Raw genomic sequence first — 20,030 nt, forward strand, 5'->3', positions numbered from 1 at the left:
CGCCCCTCAGCTGTGATAAAATCCCATCATACCATGGCTGTTGTGAGCTGTTTCATAATCGCCTTGCCTGAGGATAGAGCTGTGAGCTGTGAGGCGTTTGCGGTCAGACTGGATTTCTGGGCTCCTTGTGGACTGACAGGACCGGACTGTCAGGTCATTCAGGGGAGGACAGGAGGAGCTGACAGGCGAGGCTCCATTCCTGCTCCTCCATCCATACGTAAGAATTCAGTTTATAGTTACATAGGAATTTAATTATTAGGAGACCGGGATGCATGGTAACAAAGAATCATAATATACTTTTATTCAGTATTTCATGGGAAAATGGGGGAAAAGTCAAACATTATTATACATAATTTTAGCATTAAAAAAATATATTTTTCTCAATCTCATGCATAGAAATGAGGGGCTCCAGTCTCAAATGTTTTCTCAGCCCTGAATCTTTCAGAAGTTCTAGCGGGCCCTGTTTTAAAGCTACAGAGAAACTATATTGGTGTCATGTGAAACTAAATAATGCTTCAAAGTGAGGCTAAATTTTGGCAAGGGAACAACTGGACATGGCCATTTTCAACGAGGCCTCTTGACCTCAGATCCTCCAGATATCTGAATGAAAATGGGTTTTCTGGGTACACACAAGTCTCCCCTTTACAGAAATGCACACTATGATAATCAAATCCCGTTTTTCCTCGGCAACTTTTAATGTTATTTATTTATCAACAAATTGCTTGAAAAATAGTGCAAATAGCAAATAATAGGGAGCAGGCCTTCTAAGGTGTGGGCTGAGCCCAGAATGTTTTGAACGCCTGGCTCCGCCCCTTCCATTAAATCTCTTTGGACAGAGCTGTGGGTTGTGAGGTGTTTGTGGTCCAACTAGATGTCTGGTCCTTGGGGCTCTGTGTGCTCTGACAGGACAGGACCATCAGGTTCAAACAGCTGTCGATGTCGCCCGGAGGCCAATGAGCCTCGGAGCTTCTCTTCAGGGTGTTTAGAGACTTTCTCTGTCAGCTGCAGACCGCCCCGACCTGCTGGACCTTGCCTGTTCGGCTCAGACCAGTTTGCTCTCTGAGCCCCTGGGCTTCATGTAACCCACCTGGCATGTTTTGCCATCCATCTAATAATCGGAATATCTCTGTGCGTGTGTCCCTACACATGCGCAGTACAGCAGCTGGGACGGGGAGATCGGCGAGCAAATGTGTCTAGCCGTGTAGGTAATCACATACAGGAAGGCCACAGCGCAGCCGGATACTATACAAGTAAAACAATTATCAAATTTAAACACCCAGGTTTATGTAGATTATGGCTGCCTTGACTTCTCAGCTGTGTCTACAGCGAGAATACCGTCACAATGTCTTTAGCGATCCTGTTGTTCTGTCATGTAGCCACAGCTTCTGTAAAGAGCTGGTCGACGGCGAAACCAACACAGGAGTGTCCAGTTTGTAAGAGAAGATCTTCAAAGGAATTCCCACCTTGTAAACTGGTGTTAAAGAACCTGTGTGAGGCCTTCTTACTGGAGAGAGATCAGAGAGTTTCAGAGGCTCTCTGCAGACTGCACTCTGAGAAACTCAAACGTTTCTGTCTGGACCATCAGCAGCCGGTGTGTCTCGTCTGCAGAGATTCAGAAAAACACACCAACCACAGATTCAGACCCATCGATGAAGCTGCACGACAACACAAGAAGGAGCTTCAGGAAACTCTGGAGCCATAAAGGAGAAGTTAGAGCTTTTTGAACAAGTTAAAGTGAAATGTGATCAAACAGCAAAACACATGAAGGTCCAGGTCCAACGCACAGAGACGCGATTAAGGAGCAGTTTAAAGCCCATGCTGCAGGGTTTATTTTCTAATGAATTTGCGCAATTTGCTTGTTGGTAATAAACATTTAAACTGTTACCCAACAACATCAAATACAATGGAGATCACAAAACAGAATAAAATACGAAAAAGTAGTACTATTTTACAGCGGTTTGCAATGATTCTCTTTTCCCCCACAATGCATTGCATTACGTCACGTTGGGGAGACGACAGACGAAAACCCCATCTCTGTTCACTGTTTATGATATCGGTCTGTGCCACTGGTCTTGCAAAATATGGCTTTTGGTCTCGACCGAGTCCATGTGTCTTTATTATGTGTATAATAATATTGGAGGGAAAGTGAAACACAGCTTGGACGGGGATGCTGTTTGGCTTTTCACAAGTTTAGACAGCTAGCTACGCCGACGTTTGCTAACGTTAGCGCAACAGCGTTAGCCTAGACTGCTAGCTAGGTAAATACATTTAAAAAAATATCTTTCTTACTTTTACTTTTCAAAGTAAAAGCTTGCGTCGACTATCATACTAATGAATAAAATACTTAAAAATACTGTATGACTGCAGCCTGGAGCGTCCCGTGTCATGCCATCCCGCCTGGTGCCGTCCAAAGTAAAAGCTTGCGTCGACTATCATGCTAATGAATAAAATACTTAAAAATATATTTGGTGGTTTTTTTTAACTAAACAATAAGATAAATGCAGGCTATCATGCTAATATATAAAATACTTGAGATATTTGGTGTTCTTTTAACTAAACAGTAACGGCAATCATACAAATGAAAAAAATACTTAAAAGAAATATGTCTACAAGATAAATGCAGACTATCATACTGAGGAATAAAATACTTAAAAATATATGTTGTCATAAAATAAATGCAGATTATAGGCAAACTAAAAAATTCCTTCTATGGCTGCAACCTGGAGCCTCCCATCTCATGCCCTCTCACCATGCTGATAAGCAATTGTATTTGCAGCAATGTCCCAGTGAAGTGTGAAAACAATATATAATATAAAAATAAAAAGGAGTCTTGAAAAGAGTGTAACATGTTTATTTTTGTATTCTTGTGTGTGCAGATTGTTATCTCTCCTCAGGAAATCCTGCCGTTAGTTGGCAGAAATGGCTGCAGAATCCAGGGTGGGGATCTTCAGAATATATCCCCCGCAGCTCACCCCGCCTTCCTCTTCCAACGTAACCTGTCGGTATAGAACAAAAGCATACTCGCATTTTGCTATCATACAGTATACATACTGATGTGTACCTTAAGGAAAATCACAGAAAGAAACCATCAAAGTCTGCAACCATAAACTGCTCTAGGTAACGTTAGCTAATATTCACTAACAAATGTCAACCAACGCTGATGCAGGTTTCATCAAATATACATTAACATCAGGGACACAACAATAACATCCAGAAGTCAGCAAACTATATGTATGGCTAAAATTGTTACTTTAACAGTTTAACGTTTTTCAATTGATTACAACAAACGTGGTCACGAACTTACCCGTGACTCCATCTGGAAAATAATTCGCGATTTCTTATTTTTGACCCTCTGAACTTACCGTTGGACACGCCTCGGCATGAGACGAGATGGCATGAGACGGGACGGCATGACATGGGGCACTCCAGGCTGCAGCCATACCCGCCTCACTTTTTCTTCAAGCTAGCAATATGAAGACAAGCTCGACTTCCAGCGGTGTTCGCCTCTGCCCCACCTGCCGGACCGGCTACATCCTGCCACCGAACCTCCACAACCGCTGCGAGACCTGCCTGGCTCTCACCGGCCTGGCTCTCACCCCTGACCCCTCCTGCCAGTTCTGCGCCCGCCTGCCATCCAAAGAGCTTAACCGGCGGGCGGAAGCTTTTCTGGAGTGTAAGGCTAGCGGGGAAGAGGATGACAGCTGGGCAGACAGACAGACGCGGAACGACTTCGAAGGCTCGGCTCTTGGAAGGCGGCTCCTCCACGAAGCCAGCAGGCTTCACGAAGCCGGAGGCCCATGAAGGCGGCCCCCACCTGGTCTAACCCGCCCCCCCGAGACACCCAACAAACAGCAGTGTAGGGGCGCGGGGAACGTCTGTCCCTCTACAGTTGAGAGCTGGAAACACAACGGCCCTTTTAAGGGCCACTTCCACCCATCGAAAGAGCAGTTTCCCCTCAACCAAGCAGCCCTTGTTCCCACTGAACAGTGCGCTGACAACATGACAGTCGTTCCCCACACAAGCACACACCAGCCCACCGCTACACTCGGCGCTCCACCGCTCTCTCACTATGCAGACAGCGGGAGCAAACGCTCATTCACTATGAACGGTGCCGCTCTGTCATCCCTCTCCCCCCGGCCATGCCAGCGGGACGAGGAAGACAATGACCCCGTGGCCGCTCCCGCCCCACACGGCGGTGACTGGCCGCCGCCCTTTCGACAAAGCCCTACCATGGGCAGGGCTTCACGATCTCACGTCTCGCCCAGCGGCGGAATGGGCTCTGCGCTCCTTGCTGGCCATGTCTATAAACAACACACAGACATGGGCGCGCCCGCTCTCAGAGCACAGCGCAGCATGGATCAGGCTGACACACATGGACTCATGGATGTCAAAGCTGATAACACGGGGCTACACACTCCAGTTTGCCTCCCCCCCGCCTCGCTTCGCGGGCGTGTTGGAGACAACCATGTCATCCCAGGCAGAGTCAGATGCCATGGTGACAGAGCTAGAGGAGCTACTGTCAAAAGGGGCAATTTCCCACGTTCCTCTGGGGGAGAAGAACGAGGGATTTTACTCCCGCTACTTTCTCACTCTGAAAAAGTCAGGGTTGCGCCCCATTCTCGACCTGTCCTAATTCAACCGGTGCATCATGGAGCGCCCATTCCACATGCTGACTGTCAGACATGTGTTGGAATGTGTCCGCCACCACGAATGGTTTACGTCTGTGGATCTGAAAGACGCATACTTTCACATCCAAATTATTCCCAGACACAGGAAATTCCTGCGCTTTTTTTTCCAAGTGGCCCATTTCCAGTACAACCAGCTGCCGTTCGGGTACTCACTGGCCCCCTGCACCTTTTCCAAGTGCATGGAGACGGCACGTCAGCTGTTGCGGAGAAAAGGCGTCAGAGTCCTCTTATCTGGACGATTTGCTCATTCTGGCTCCCTCTCGGGAAAAGGCGGCGCTGCACACTATGGAAGTTCTGCGGCACCTGCAAACACTGGGCTTCGCCATAAACTGGCAGAAAAGCTCACTGGTCCCCGCACAATCGTTAGTTTACCTGGGCATGGACATAAACTCGATTGTCATGAGAGCCAGGCTGTCAAGGCCAAGGCGAGACGCACTGATCTCTCTGCTGTCGCGCACCACACGCGACGGTGTCAGTGCTGTCTGTGATGCGTCTCCTGGGCATGATGTCTGCGGGTTACGTGGTAGTTCCCCTGGGCCTCCTCCACATGAGGAAAATCCAGATGTGGTTCCATCGCCAGCGCGTCAACCCCATACGCCACAAGTGGCGAGTGCTGACCATCCCTCCTTCTCTCCAGTCAGACCTGGCATATTGGGGAAACCCCTGGACTCTGTCAACCGGGGTTCCCCTGGGCAAGGTGACGTCATAGGTGACAGTGTACACAGACGCGTCCCTTACTGGCTGGGAGGGAATGTGCGAGTCACAAGTGGTGGCAGGAGAATGGCCACCTCCCCCTCTCCCACACATAAACTGCCTGGAGCTGTCCACGGTGCTGAAGGTTTTTAAACACTTCACCCCAGCGGGGTGCGGTAGCGGGGAGACATGTTGTTGTGCGAACAGACAACGTTACAGCAGCAGCGTTCATAAACCGTCAAGGCGGCGTGCGCTCTGCCCGGCTATTGGAAATAGCCAGGAGCCTCCTGCTGTGGGCCCACAGTCTGTTGTCCCTCAAAGCAGTTTACATCCCTGGGGTTCTGAACCGGGAAGCGGACCTAATGTCGAGTGGAAATTGAATCCCACTATTGTTCAGAAGCTGTGGAGCAGGTTTGGGAAAGCGGAGGTGGATCTGTTCGCCTCGCGAGAGAACACACAGTGCGCACTGTGGTTCTCCTTGAGCACACGGGACAATCCACCCCTCGGCGTAGACGCCTTCTCCCACCATCCCTGGCCCAGAACCCTCCTTTACGCTTTTCCCCCGGTCTCTCTGATCCCTCACCTCCTGGAACGCGTCCAGGAAGAGAATCTGTCAGTGATTTCAGTGGCACCGGAGCGCACGAGCGCATCCTGGTTCCCGACTCTGGTTCAGCTGCTGGCGGGCCCTCCCTGGCAACTACTGTGGCGCAACGACGCTCTGTCACAGCTGAACGGCGCGATATTTCACCACCCGGTGATAACCCAGTGGCTGTGGGGCTGGCTGCTGAGCGGGGAACGCTTGCAGAGACTAGGCTTGCCCCCAGCCGTGGTGCGCACTATCCAGAACGCAAGAGCCCCCTCTACTACAGCGTGTTAGGCAGGGCGTTGGTACGGAGAAGGGGGCGGACCCCATATCGTGTCCCCTGCCTCTCGTGTTGACTTATCTCCAAACATTGGTGGATAATGATTTGGCTCCGTCTACAGTCAAAGCCTACGCGGCAGCCATCTTGTCCTGCCACGAAGGCTATGGAGAGAGGACGGTTTTTGCGCACCCCCTGGTGAAGCGCTTTCTGAAGGGGGTCAGGCATCAGAAACCCACCATGCGCTCTCTCACACCCCAATGGGATCTAGCCCTGGTGCTTCGAGCTTTGGGAAAGTCTCCTTTCGAGCCCCTGGCACAAGTCTCTCTCAAGTTGCTATCACTAAAAATGCCGCTTCTCCTTGCCCTGACGTCAGCCAAGCGAGTGAGCGACTTATGTGCGCTGTCAGTCTCGCCGTCCTTCCTCTCCATTAGAGGGGACGGGAGTGCATCCAACTTACAACCTAACCCTTCATTCACACCGAAAGTTCTGACAAATTCCTTTCGGTCGAGAGTGTTTTCCCTCGAAATGATATTCCCCCCGCCTCATAACAACGATGCGGAGGAAGCTTTTCACCGTTTGTGTCCGGTGCGTGCGTTATCACAGTACGTTTTACGCACGGCGGACATAATGCAGACACAGCAGCTGTTTGTACACTATAGGGAACACTCCCAAGGAGCGGCCCTTTCAAAACAGCGTCTGTCTCACTGACTGTGCGAGGCTATCACCCAGGCTTATAACGCGGAGGGGGCGGAGCCCCCCCAGGGCATCCGAGCACACTCTACGAGGGCATTATCGGCGTCCGCGGCCTTATTCCGAGGCATGACAGTAGCCGACATCTGCGCAGCGGCCTCCTGGGCATCCCCATGCCCATTCATCCGTTTCTATCTGCATGATATGTCTGAGCCCTCCATGACCCACTCGGTCCTATTCACACTCAACAATGAATGATGCGCCGTTGTATGTGTGTTCCGCCTGCTGTCCTCTCCCCCCCTCTTGGACTGGGTGCTGGGAGGAGAGAGGGTGTCACATATATGTATATTATCACTCATGCATGCCTACAATCACGGAATAATGCACCGTTTCATGTGTGTTTTTCCCTGCTGTCCTCACCCTGGTGATGGGTGGAACGCGGGTGTCCCCATAATTTATCAAGCATGATACAATTCTCACTAACCATGCACGCCTACAATCATGGAATGATGTGCCGCTGCATGTTTATTCGTCTGCGGTGCACGGAGCACGGAGCCGTTCCGCAGCGGAGCCAGTCTGCAGACGTTCTGCATTCAGTGGAAATCCGGGGTAAGATTCGGGCAACCTGCTCCTGTAACATTAGCTGAAGAAAAAGCTGATGTGGGAGATGAACAACTGGTCCACTCTGTTTATATACAGTTTCTGCGGACGTAGTTGAAAGCCTGTGCTGGACGCAAGGGCGGGAAAGGAATCTTCACAATTGTGCATGCGCGAAGGTATGAACCCAATAGCGTAGCTAGAGGGCTGCGCCTATACTCATAGAATCTGGAGTTACAATACGTAACCATCGTTACGTACCGTCTGAAATGTTTCCCAATACAACACATGAGTTTTGGTGCAAATACCACACCAATATTTTTATTTTAGATATAGTTTAAGGAATATAAACATGTTTTTTCATGCAACAAAATATGCCACATTGCTCAAGGTGTGTTAAACAAACTTTTTCCGAAATAAAATATAGAGTAAAGTTTACCCTGATTTAAATCAGTAAATATCTAATCAAAGAACAACTAAACACACCTAAGAATCAGAGCATTTGATTAGGGCTGTGACTATCGATCATTGTTAGTTAGCCTGTTTATCATTTTGATGATTCATCGATTCATTGTTTTGTCAATAAAATTAAGATAAATTGTGAAAAGTCACAATTTTCCAGAGTCCAAGGTGAGGTTTCCAAATTGGTCGTTTTGTCCGATCAACAGTCCAAAACAAATAAATCTAAAGATACTTAATCACTTATCTAAATTGCCAATTGATTCTCTGTCAATCAAAAACATGATTAATTGACAAAGGGACTGTTCGTTATTTAATTAAGGGGCCACCGGAGGAGTTTTGTGGCCTCTAACCTAAAAAGACGTGACCCTCCCCTCGTCAGTAATAATTTTCCTATGACCCTCCAAAACGAATTTGAAAAAAAGGAATGACCCTCCCCTTGCGTGCAAGTTTGTACTTAGCAAAGAAGTACAGATACCATTTGATTTTTACAGCCATGATGTACAGGCGTTAACCTCTGCATTCTCATCTTACACATCATACTCCTCTGTTATGGTGTGGTGGCCATTTCAGTAGATTTACTTACTAACATTGTTGTGAAAACACAATAAGCATGGAAACTAAATGCACACTTCATGTATTACTGCATTACTTCAAATACTAAGTTACTCCTCTAGTAAACTAGTATTCATATGAAATAGAACAATAAAACATTGAGACCATTCAGCAAACGACGCTGGGATATAACCAATTCAACACTGGTTGCTATGGACTCGTCACTATAGTCATTGTATATTTTAGCACATAGGTAAAGCTGCCGAAGTTGAACATTATATTCCAAAACATATATGTTTATTTTTAAAGTTTTTAAGTTACATTGTAACAATTTAACAATTCGCCCTTATGAAATCCAATCGCGGCATGGCTGTTTTGGAACGCAGTAGACAGACGCTTAAATTCAACTAAAATGTAACAGTGAACAATCAGTGTTGGACCTACAGTCTGTTGAGATGCCTCTCCAAACACAGAAACCAAGCGCAGTCACACCATAAAACGTTAAGACACGTTGAGAAAAAAAGATCCGCATTTTGCCGTAATCCAATGACACGAAAAAAACGTAATCCACAGCGATCAGTAGATCCACAAAAAGGGTCACGGTGTATCCAGCAAGGCCGATATGAGCGTCACATACGAGGCCTCTCCACTTCGCCGTTTAAACAAAGTGGAATAAACGTATAAAAGTCCAAATCTACACAAAACCCGCAATCAATTAGTAACCTGACATCACATGTATATACATGGCATTTAGGAAACCTTTATTGCAAGGTTGGCACGGCAAGATGTCCAGACTAGTGCAACAGTAACTTTCGTTTTTTTGCGTCCTGCTGCTCGTCAGCCAGGTAATAATTTTTTTTACCAAAGCAGTATATGAAATCAGATGTATTACCTATCACCGTTTAGTTGTTTTGTGTTATTTAAGATATTTATTTAATATCTGGTCATGCCAGATGTAATTATTCCACTAATTTTTAAACAATGCAATTACCCATTTGAGCCACCAGGGGGGCTGCGCTCCTCCTGCCCCCCCAGCAAACTCCACGTATGCGGTCAGAACCATCTGCTAGGGGGCCGAGACTGAGAGCTACATGGATAAATATGCACCAAACAAGCCACTTTGAAATTTTGCTCTTTTCATGAATAAAAAAGTTGGGCGACCCCCCCACCCAGAATAAAAAATGTTGGATGACCCTCCCCTCAGCATAAAATAAAAAGACATGACCCTCCCCTTTTTTCCTCTGGTGGTCCATTCCATAAATACCGAACGGTCCCTAATGAATAATGAACTCATGAATAATGTGTGATTACCAGAGACCCTCCGAGCAGCTCCTGAATCTACAACACAAACACACACACACACACACACACAAAAACAAACACACACACACACACACACAAACACACACACACACTCAAGTGCACACACACAAAAAGCATAGCCAGTAAGTGCACAGACTGAGAGCCAGTTTGTAACTAAATGCCAGTTTGGTGGCTCAAAGGAACCACGGGCATCGGGGAAAGGTCAGGGAGTTACCCCACCAGGCTAGGCAGGTCACACACACACACACACACACCTAACAAATACTCCCCAGGTAATTAGTACTATTTTCGGCTGGGCAACTCATCTCCTCCTGAAAGCACTAATGTAATTAGATTCATTTAATTCCCATAGCTGTGAGAGAGAGAAGGAGGCATGAAGGGACGATGACTTCATGGTTGGATACCCAATTTCTCCCTTGTTTAAAATATTCACATCCAACTGTCCTCCACCAAAAAAATATATTTCTCTTAGGGACTGTTTGTTATTTAATTAAGGGGCCACCGGAGGAGTTTTGTGGCCTCTAACCTAAAAAGACGTGACCCTCCCCTCATCAGTAATAATTTTCCTATGACCCTCCAAAATGATTTGAAAAAGAGGCATGACCCTCCCCTTGTGTGCAAGTTTGTACTTAGCAAAGAAGTACAGATAACATTTGATTTTTACAGCCATGACGTACAGGAGTTAACCTCTGCATTCTCATCTTACACATCCCACTCCTCTGTTATGGTGTGGTGGCCATTTCAGTAGATTTACTCAATAACATTGTTGTGGAAACACAATAAGCATGGGAACTAAATGCACACTTCATGCATTACTGCATTACTTCAAATACTAAGTTACTCCTCTAGTAAACTAGTATTCATGTGAAATAAAACAATAAAACATTGAGACCATTCAGCAAAGGACACTGGGATATAACCAATTCAACACTGGTTGCTATGGACTTGTCACTATAGTCATTGTATATTTTAGCACATAGGTAAAGCTGCCGAAGCTGAACATTATATTCCAAAACACATGTTTATTTTAAAAGCAGATTTTAAGTTACATTGTAACAATTTAACAATTCGCCCTTATGAAATCAAATCGCAGCACGGCTGTTTTGGAACGCAATAGACAGACGCTTAAATTCAACTAAAATGGAACAGTGAACAATCAGTGTTGGATCTACAGTCTGTTGAGATGCCTCTCCAAACACAGAAACGAAGCTCAGTCACACCATAAAACGTTAAGACACGTTAAGAAAAAAGTATTTTTTTCCCCGTATTTTGCCGTAATCCAATGACACGGGAAAAAAGTAATCCACAGCGATCAGTAGATCCACAAAAAGGGTCACGGTGTATCCAGCAAGGCCGATACGAGCGTCACATTCACCAGCCAGCTCCAAACAGGTGAACGAGGCTTCGCCGTTTAAACAAAGTGGAATAAACGTATAAAAGTCCAAAATCTACACAAAACCCGCAATCAATTAGTAAGCTGACATCACATTTTTATGCAACAGTAACTTTCATTTATTGCATCCTGCTGCTCCCATCGCCAGCCAGGTAATATTTTTTTTTACTAAAGCAGTATATGAAATCAGATGTATTACCTATGTGGTGCCTTAAATAGTAATGCTGTGATGCTGTATGAAGAGGAATCCGCCGACACTGTTCTTGATTATAAAAAGGTTTATTACAAGCAAAGATTCAGCATCAATTTTACAAACTCCTGCAGAGAGCTTGGAGAACGACCAACCCAATCTTCCAAAAAGTCATTCCGCCTTTTCTTTGTGTGAACAACGTATATATTCCATGCATACATTAACATAGGACGTGATATGTGTGAGTATATGATTGGAACAGAAGACTGACCAATCCATGCCTGTTATCTGGCACAACTCCAAAAAAGGTATCTTATCAGTCTTGGGGGGACCTCTGCTCATGTTAACAATTTCCAGATGTTCTCAGTGAATGTAGAGTAAAGTTCATGCATCCTCCTTATACCAACTCTTAAGTCAAAGTGTATAGAATGTTATAGAATGTCAATATACCACACCTACCACCATTTAGTTGTTTTGTGTTATTTAAGATATTTATAAAATATCTGGTCATGCCAGATGTAATTATTCACTCATTTTTTAAACAATGCAATTACCTGTTTGAGCCACCAGGGGGGCTGCGCTCCTCCTGCCCCCCCAGCAAACTCCGCGTATGCGGTCAGACCATCTGCTAGGGTGTCGAGACTGAGAGCTACATGGATAAATATGCACCAAACAAGCCACTTTGAAATTTTGCTCTTTTCATGAATAAAAAAAGTTGGGTGACTCGACTCTTTTAAAAGCTCAAGGATTCAAGGTATTTCAAAAGACACACACACACACACACACACACACACACACACACACACACACACACACCCCCCTAGCCTAGGTTAATCTATCATGGCCTGCGTGTTCTCCTACCGGTAAATCACTGGTTGCGGTTGGACAAAGCGGTCCTTTGAAGACCCCCATCGCCAAAAGTGTCCATTGCTCAGGTGTGTGGAGCTGATAACCAGGTAGTAACACGTGCTGCACGCCATCCCAGGGGTCTCACGGGGCTTTGGGCCCATATACGGCAGGTTCCTCTTCCTCTGCTGGTTCTGGGTGTCGGCGGTGTCCCGGAGGGCGCCAAAGTCGGGCCCCGCACGGATGTTGTGCAGGTGAGAGCACAACTGGGCCGGTGCGACGGAGGACGCCTCACTCCTGTGCTTTGTTGGAAAGTCTGTGGCTGCATTTAGAAAGGGAGACAAGATGAGAATGGCTCTGTGGGAGAACACTATAGGCTACCTTATGTGATGTGTGTCTGTCTGTCTGTCTGTCTGTCTGTCTGTCTGTCTGTGTGTGTGTGTGTGTGTGTGTGTGTGTGTGTGTGTGTGTGTGTAAGGGAGAAACAGAAAGAGACAAAAAGAGACAGACAGAGACTGAGAGACAGGGATGTTATACTAACCGAGCTCTGCCGCTGGAGTCTGCGCTTGGCATGCTGTCGTCGGTCGGGCTTAAAGAAATGAATGAGCGCCTGTGGAGTGCCAGAGGAGGGGAGGAATCCATCCAATCTCGCACTCTCTCTCTCCTGTCCCCCCTCTCCGTGGATCACGTCTCCTCTCTCGTTCTCTTTCTGTCTTTTTCCCAGTCCACTGGTCCAGTCTGGAAACAGCACCCCAATTCTCAGTAAAGAAAAGGGGATCAGGCACTCTCGCAGGTGCGCCTCCGCTTCACGCACGTCGAAGAGGAAAGAAAACATATGACCCTCTGCCCAGTATTGATTGGCACCGGGTTTACGCATCTTGTGAATGAAATTCTGCTGGTTCGAGATGGGAGAGACAGTACATCCATCCAGAGCAGTCCTGTAATATCGGGCTCCAGCGCAGGCAGGCTGAAGTGGTTCAGATGCTCTCTCAAGGAAGAAACACACACCTCTCTCTCTCTCTCTCTGTAGAAGTGTGCGTTTGCCTCTCTTCTCGGAGGCTGCCACAGACCGAATTCCCTGCCTGCTGTAGCTATAATGTGCAGCCCGTGCCCATGCGTGGGTCTAGGATAGGGGGATCACTTCTGTCCACGCTGTGCTTGAGTAACTCCGAATTGAAGTGCCTTCTGCCCTTCTCCTCCTCCCCCGTCTCTTCAAATTTCCTTTACTTTCTTCTTCTAATCTTTTTTTGAGAAGGGAAGGAGATACACTTTACTTATAAGGTGTATATCATGTTGTGTGATTAAGGAACATCTTCAGATGAGCCACCGGCAGTAGCCTATGTTAGTGTCAATCTTTCTCGTCCTCTCTAATGTCTTATTGGTCCATCCTCACTTCCGTGTCCCCCTCTCTTTTCTTTTTGAGGGCATCAAAGTGAAAGCACCATGCATAACACGGTCTTGGTGTCTTCAGGGGGAAGGAAAACCTCACTTAGTTGCAACCTCGGGGCCAATGATTTGATTACAGATACATATTCAGCCCGGGATTAGGGTGCCTTTTGTGCTCAACGTCAACACTAAACGCTACAGACAGCTCTGGGTTTTAGAGGTAAACATGAGGTGGAAGGACACAGAGGGATAAGTCACAGCCTGGGGAGAGAATCCACTTTCTGCTCCTTTTAACTTGATTTATGCGCCCATACTGTATATCCTTCAGGTTTGCACAACTTTCATTTTGTTATCAAGTTCAAGTTTTATTTAAGGTAGGACACCTGTCACTGTAGATGAGTTATGTCTCAACAAAAATGCCTGACTCTGATAGGTTACTTATCCTCCCAAGTCTCTAGATTTAGTGCAGCTGTCAATTCATCTTTAGGGTCGTTGAATATCTGCCTTCAGTGACTAAATCAAAAATAGAAAACCAAGGTGCTGCTGTTGTTTTGATGCACAGAAAAAAAAGGAACCTCAACAAAACTTTCTCTTATTGCATCTTTTATTCAACAAACACCCAAAGGACACCTTGCAAAAAGCTTTTTTGGTTTCCATTACCGTTTCTGACTTCCAAACACTTCTTATACAAATATGGCTGATCCTTGTACTTTTGCAGCTTTTGCAAACATATTATTCTCGGAAACCTCCTACTCTTTGTCAAACTGTTGCGCCGTTGCAACCTACTCATTCTACAGCAAATTCCTACTTTTTACCAGGTCTCTGTCCAGTCCTCGAGGCCAGGTGCTGCCACTTCTCAGTCCTCTCAAACCACGGCCCTCTGTAGCTGCTTGCATCACTTTGTGAACTAGCCTCAGAGCAATGCTATTCAAAGCAGCATTGCATTTTGGTTTTGATCTGTTATGACAGAGAGTGGGTGGTGGTGCTTTTTAATGTGCATGCCCTCCTACATGTGAGGTTGTTCCTCTGGGATTCTGCAGCTCCCAGTTACAGTAAACACAGAAAGAATGAAGCATGGATCTGTCTGTCTATACCATACTCCTGAGATAGGGGGATTACAGTTTTTTGCCGATTGCTTACACACGTGTTACGGAATGTGGATCATTGTGTTAAAACTTTTCACACAAGCCAAATAAGACACAACACTTGGAGATAAATATCTCACTTCTATGTCAATATAAAACTCTGCAATTACTGTAAAATGTAACAATCATTTTTCAAAATTGCATTTTTGCAACAAAATGATACACACATGCACCACTGCACTGCTCTTTCAAAGCAGCAACGACACACTGATGTACTTGCACTTGCAGCAGTACTTACACTGCTCTCATTTGTACTTTATATATCTATTTTCTCATACAGGCTTCTGTGAAAGATTGTTCCAGTATAGAACATCTACTTACATTTTAATGAATGCAAAAATAGAAAGGCTTCAGAAAAAAAATCCAGTTTATTTTTTTACCATTGCAGGTTTTTACAAATGAAACATAAAGAAAAGTAGACTTACAGTACAGTAATTAATACAATATGTTACTGTAAATAAACAAAACATAATAAACATAATCACACTAAAATTACAGTGCAATGGTAAACAAAAAATGGTTTGTAAATGATGGGGTGTATGGTCTATGGATCCCGCCTTCTATTAGGGTTTGGCCACATCAGCTCATTCACATCACAAGCAATATCATCCCTGGCCAGGCAACGGGGGGGAAATATCGCCTTGCGTGCCGTATCCATCCCTGGACTGACCTCACCTCAATGTCTCTGCACGAATGGGCATGTGGTTGGCCCTCGTACACTTTCCAACTCCAAGCTGAAAATAATTCCTCAATCGGATTGAGATATGGGGAGTAAGGGGCCAAGTATACAACTGTGAGGTTCCAGTATTGTGGTTGGTGAACCATTCCCGGACAAGAGCAGCCTGGTGGAAACTAACATTATCCCAGATGACAATAAACCTGGGCTGCTGTGGTCCGTCCTCTACAACTACATTATGTAGTGCATCCAGAAATGCGATTATCTGTGCAGTATTGTAGGGCTCTAAAGTGGCATGGTGATGGAGAACTCCTTGAAGACTAATGGTGGCACACAAAGTGATTATGTGTTTGGGTTTGTTGCCAATTTCAAAAAGTGTTTTGCATTTTGACGATAAGTGTTTTCCCAATGATTGCAAGAGTTTTCATTCTTGAACAAAGTTTCTAATGTAAGAAACAGTGGTTAGTGTTTTGCAAGAAGTGTGTTGCAGAATTGCAAACAAAGTGCAATGCAGAAAATGTGTTTGTACTTTTGGTGCCTTTGTTTAAAGGCATGGTTACAAAAGGTTAAGGTTCTGATGCTTTTGTCTAACCATTCACTTTTAGTGTGTAAGCAATCAGCAAAAACTGTAATAGACTTGTTCCCACACTACTCTATTTCACACAACACACATGTACTGTTCTCTTTATGCATTTGCATCCAAGCGTTAACATAAATAAACAGCCAGCCAAACTCCTTTTCAAAAGAGCCAGGAAGTGAGCGTGCTTGCTCCTTTATTGACTTCTTTACAACAGGGGCCTGTTTCACAAAACCAAGATAAGGGATTAAGCCGGGATTTATCAGTTATCCTGGAGGATTTAAGCCTTGACTCGGTTTCACGAAAGTGGAGGCACATAAATCACCATGGAGATTTATTCTGTACAGCTAGCCTGCTCCCGACCAGGCTAACAGCCAGGATTTATTTAATCCTGGAGCCTTTTCTCATCACCCAGCAGTGGTTTTACCCTATTGTTATCAGCCTGGATTAAAATACAACAGGTGCATATTGCTGTTCATTTAAGTACTGTTATTATTTAAAGTTTTAAATTATAATTATTCATGTGACAGTCATTGTTACTGTTATATTGCTGTATGAAGACTGCTGTTCATATTGTTGTTAGAAGTATGATTAATATATTATGGCAGTTGTTGAGATAATTAGAAAAGGCTGATACAATGTCAAATGTGTTTTAAATGAAGTCTGTTACTAAGGGCAATACATACAGCGCTGTACATTTCTATAGTTGACCAATGCACCTCGAATTATTTTAGTTGATTAATTTTTTTTTAATTCTTTAACAATAAGGATCATGTTTGTTCCTCTTCCATGTGCATTGTATTTGGCATTCTTAGCACACAAATTGTGTTGTCCAGTAAACTGGGACTATAATTTGGGAGGATTGTACAATTTAAAGAACATATCCTAATTGTACAATCCTCCCAAATTATAGTCTTAGTTCACTGGACCAGTAACTATCTAGTGTTGTAGGCTACTGTACATTCATGTTACAACAGGGAGAGGACACCTCAATGGTTTTTGACCTTATATTTTGCTGGGGGGGAAATAACTGATGAATATACTTCAGTGTCTTTATTTTCTATGTCCATATATACAAGGGTTCAAGGAATATAATATGTAGAGAAGGAAACTCGTCGTAAAAAAAACGCGAGAAAAAGCATGGCTGATAACTGAATCTGAATGATAGTCTAAAAATATACATTAATGAACTACTGCTCTTAACTGAAACCATTCAATGAGTCACTTGTCATTTGCAAAAACGAACAGTTGTACACTTTGCATTAAAAGCGAGCAGTGGAAGTTAATATGACTTAGGAAATGTATATTTTAGCCCATTAAAGAGAGAGGGCGAAACAGAGTGAAAGAGATATTTACGCATCATACTCTAGCATTGTAGAAAATTGATCTTCATGTAAATTTTCTGAGTAACATTATCTTCTGCTTACTTTTAAGGCAAAGAGTACAACTGTTAATTTGTGCAAATAATTAGTAGCCTAATCCTTGAATGGTATGATTATGACGGTTTCAGTTCAGAGCAGTGTTCAGTAAATGTATATATTTAGGCTACTTATACATTCAGTCAGTCCGTGATCGTCTGCTACGCTTTCTCTCGCTGTTTCATTACAGCGGCCATGTTTCTTTTCTTTTTATACAAATAATGTGTTTCACGTGATCATACTTCCATAAGAAGCTGCTGCTCACTCTGTATAAAGTATGTACAATGCGTATTCTCCATTTTGGCATCAGTAAATCTGTGATCGACCTCGTGGTCTTTTGAGGAAAGCCGTGGACGCGCATCTATCTGAATTACTTCAGCCTGGCTCAACCTAGTCGCTCCTCCTCAGCCTGGCTTGGTGCCTTCGTGAAACGCACCAAGCCAGGATGCACAGATTAGACTAGGTCAAGCCTCGCTTTATCAGTTATCCTGGATTTATATATTCTGCTTTTGTGAAACAGGCCCCAGGTAAGTCATGATGACACAGTTGAATCGGTGTAAAACTAGAAAAGAGAAGATAAAAAAAAAAGATAACTAAACACACGTCCAGCCAAATAACAGGTAAGTTATGTTAAGCGTAAATTAAGGTAAGTACTGTATATTACGCTAACATTAACTTTGCAGGCTACAGCACATTATAGCATTTAAATCATACAAACTCATATACATTTCCATAAAAGAAACATCAATATACCCTGATAAACATGTAAAGAAAAATAAATGCTTACAGCCATTGCTTTCCGAGGGATACACATGGAGGATTGCTCAGGATTCAACTTCAGGCACTAAACATATGCAGCCATTCCACTCCCATTGTTGACAGGTTTCCTAATTCTACTTCCTGTTTCCTGTTTCCTCTCTAAGTTTTCATTTCAGAATAAAAGCTCAACAGTGCTTTGTATACTTAATAATAAAAGCATATTTAAACAGTCAACTTAGTGTCTCTTTTTTACCACAAACATCTGTGGGCAGAACAACACACATAAGTTTGTGAGCAGACGCTTGTATTACAGTAACATCTTAGTTTAAACTAGTATGGTGACCCTCTCTGGTTTCTCAGGAGACCGTGGACAGAGGTTTCTCAGTGATGGATTACCCCTCTGCTGTAATGGTCGGTAAAGTGTACTGTGTTGTATGGCTGTGTGTGTTGCTGTGAGGCAGAAAGAAACATGTATATAGAGAAAACGTGTCAGAATGTGTACAACATGCAAAGATTTGCTTATGTTAGTCTGTTTTTACATAAGTAGACAATGTGTCTTGGTTCTTCTGAAGTGACCTCAACAACCTACCCATTTCAAGTGACTGAGTCTTAGAACTCCCTTTTAGGCTAATCATACAAAATCTTTCAGATATAAAGTTAAAGGCTTCTTGCACATACTACATCCTAGTGAGTATTCTTTTGCGTATTGATTAGTATGGATTTAAAAGTCCATGAGAAATAATAGTTGTGTGGCTATGTAATATTTTGTATTAATAGTTTCTTGTCCGTGTAAAGGACCGTAGCTATATATATTGAGGACAAAGTGGTCTTGTCCATGGTATTTTTCTGGGAATCTTGTGGGTTTTAAGAACCTCTGGGGAGTTGACATTCTACATTGGTAGATATTTTACAGGCTTATTCCATTTATGGATATATTTAGGTTAGGACAATAAATAAAGATTAATAAAATTCCCTACCAGAATTTTATCTTCATGACATAGTGCATTATCACTATCCAGTGAAGTCTACACATCTCCAAATTTAGTGGTTTGGTATTTTTAGACAAATTCAAAGATAAAATGGTCTCCCACTTTTTAGGCTAAGCCTTTTAAAACCCATTTAATTAGTTTTTATTTGTTCATGAAAGGTTGGCCATACATGGTTTTCACAGAACAGGGATCTTCATGTTGGGAAATCACATTTACAAACAATATAACTGAAAAGTTCACTGAAAAATATACAAAAATATAAAATAATCACATACATTTTGATGTCTGGCAATTCATTTCACATAGCCTATCTCAAAATCCGCTCCCCCTCTTCCTCCCTTTTTTGCCAACTCTCCCCTCTGCAGAACCTCTCCCCTCACTTGGCTTGCTCCCTGGAAGCTAATCAGCATATATTCTGCTGCAGATAAAAGTAATGGCCTTTAGAGTTAACATCAACACAGGAATAAACAACACCCTGTCCAGAATGAATGACATCAGTCTGAAGTGTGTGTTTAAACATGTGTGCATCAGTTTCCTGGCCTTTTTGTGCATTTCTCTCCTTCTTTTGTTTCTGCTTGTAAGCACATGTGCCATAAACTTTTATCGCTCTCGACCCCCATAGCATTGTGAAGCCTGTTTCAAAATGCTATTGACTGGATCAAAATATGCCGCTGCGTCTTGGTGCCAGAAAGCATATGAATATGTTTTCTCTTGTTTGTGACAGTAGGAAGTTGTTTGGAATGGCAGTTAGCTTATTTAGTGGAATATCAGCAGTGCTGTGTA

At 44.0% G+C, this 20,030-nt stretch overlaps 1 long non-coding RNA gene across 1 annotated transcript in view; it reads left to right on the top strand.

The window, feature by feature from the left end:
• The first annotated feature begins 5,676 nt into the window (after nucleotides 1-5,676).
• LOC118495351 overlaps nucleotides 5,677-20,030 on the top strand; it is a 20,523-nt gene continuing 6,169 nt past the window's right edge. Inside the window, exons 1-2 of the long non-coding RNA XR_004897729.1 lie at nucleotides 5,677-5,688; nucleotides 16,140-16,143. This is a non-coding gene — a long non-coding RNA (uncharacterized LOC118495351). The remainder of the gene's footprint in view (nucleotides 5,689-16,139; nucleotides 16,144-20,030) is intronic.

The sequence above is a fragment of the Sander lucioperca genome, chromosome 6, assembly GCF_008315115.2.
Source record: "Sander lucioperca isolate FBNREF2018 chromosome 6, SLUC_FBN_1.2, whole genome shotgun sequence".
Classification (NCBI taxonomy): domain Eukaryota; kingdom Metazoa; phylum Chordata; class Actinopteri; order Perciformes; family Percidae; genus Sander; species Sander lucioperca.